Source organism: Neophocaena asiaeorientalis, unplaced genomic scaffold (assembly GCF_003031525.2).
Source record: "Neophocaena asiaeorientalis asiaeorientalis breed wild unplaced genomic scaffold, Neophocaena_asiaeorientalis_V1.1 scaffold116, whole genome shotgun sequence".
Classification (NCBI taxonomy): Eukaryota; Metazoa; Chordata; class Mammalia; order Artiodactyla; family Phocoenidae; genus Neophocaena; species Neophocaena asiaeorientalis.
In genome coordinates, this window is record NW_020174561.1 from 161,001 (window position 1) to 162,772 (window position 1,772).

The following is a 1,772-nucleotide window of genomic DNA, read 5'->3' on the forward strand; positions in this document are numbered from 1 at the left end:
AACATTATATACAGAGTCATTATTTTGGTAGAAAATTGTAGAGAAATAATCTGCCAGATTTTCTTCTAGCTCACTAGATTGGTACATGTCAGCCCTATAAAAGGCTATGCTTCATTGATTTCAGAAATGACAACTATAGCAATAATAAGAAATGAGGCCCATAAAATTCACAGGAAGTACCTAAGGGAAATTTAAATGAAAAACATTTAAAAATGAAAAAAATAGATCTATGTTGAGGAAAACACATCTTAAAGAATCAAAGCGAGGAAAATAAAAAACTCCAATCTCAGTTGCTGCAATAAAGAGTGAGTAGCTAAAATATGAATCTCTTTTCATTACAGTATAACTGCCAATCAACCAAAGAGAGTAACAGCCCATGGAACTGAGGACCATTAAGCATGACAAGGAGTTATGTACAGCGACTCTCTGTATTATAAAAAGATTTTCTCTGTAGATTCCAAAGCATACTCTTTACTTAGAGTAGAAAACATTTCAACATTAAAAAAAACTCTTGTTACAATTAAGATAAATCTATTTTGACTTTTTCGCTAGAATAATTCCTAATTGCCATGTAATATAGTCAGTCCATCTGTCACGTGTTAGAAGGAAAAGAGAAAAGTGATGGGAAAAATGTCTCTGTTCAATCAAAATACATTCTATGTCAATTTATAAAAATCTTTCTTTACCTATAAATGGTGGATTTGGCTGCAAACATTATTATAATGGATTTCTCTCAGGTTTACTAGAACCTCATATGCTTATCTAATTTTACCTTAATTTTTTTTAAAAAAATATTAATACAACAGTATAAAGACCAGAATAAAATTCATCCATAATTCCTCTGCCCAGAGAGAACCACTTTTAACATTTTGGTGTATTCCTTATTTAGATTTGAGAATGCTAAATGGAATAGGTTATGGTTCAGGAGGATATTTTCATAGGAATGACAATCTTAATTTTAAGAGAATGGGAAATCAAAACTTTGCGAAAAACTGAAGTACCAATTATTTGTAATTATGCAATTATTCAATCAGGAGATTGTTCTCTCTCAATGCTCACGGACTCTAGGTATTGAAAGGTACCTAAGAGGCCAGGTATCGCTTCAATAGGTGGTGTTGAGTCTTTGACAGAACATGATTTAGTAATTACTTGGGTCATTCTGACAACTCTCCTTTTTAAATCATTTTACTGATTAAAGATTTTAGAGTTCAGTATTTAAGACTTTTTCAAAGTTTAAAAAATATTTATTAGTGCTTGCTTTGGCAGCACATATACTAAAATTAGAACGATACAGAGAAGATTAGCATGGCCCTTGTGCAAGGATGACATGCAAAGTCGTGAAGCGTTCCATGTTTTTTGGGTCATTTATAGAGACATGGATGGACCTAGAGACTGCCATACAGAGTGAAGTAAGTCAGAAAGAGAAAAACAAATATCGTATATTAATGCATATATGTGGAATCTGAAAAAATTGGTATAGACAATCTTATTTACAAAGCAGAAATAGAGACACAGATGTAGAGAACAAACATATAGATACCAAGCGGGAAAGGGGGTGTGGGTGGGAAGATTGGGAGATTGGGATTGACATATATATATACTACTGATACTATGTATAAAATAGATAACTAATGAGAACCTACTGCATAGCACAGGGAACTCTACTCAGTGTTCTGTGGTGAAGGAAATCCAAAAAAGAGGGGATATATGTATATGTATAGCTGTACATTATAAACTAACACAATATTGTAAAGCAACTATACTCCAATAAA

At 32.3% G+C, this 1,772-nt stretch overlaps 1 non-coding gene across 1 annotated transcript; it reads left to right on the forward strand.

Annotated features, from left to right (window-relative positions):
• Positions 1–1,250: 1,250 nt before the first annotated feature.
• On the forward strand, positions 1,251–1,357 carry LOC112408264 (U6 spliceosomal RNA). Its single transcript, XR_003004911.1, has one exon. It is a non-coding gene; the product is annotated as a U6 spliceosomal RNA (small nuclear RNA).
• The last annotated feature ends 415 nt before the right edge of the window (positions 1,358–1,772 follow it).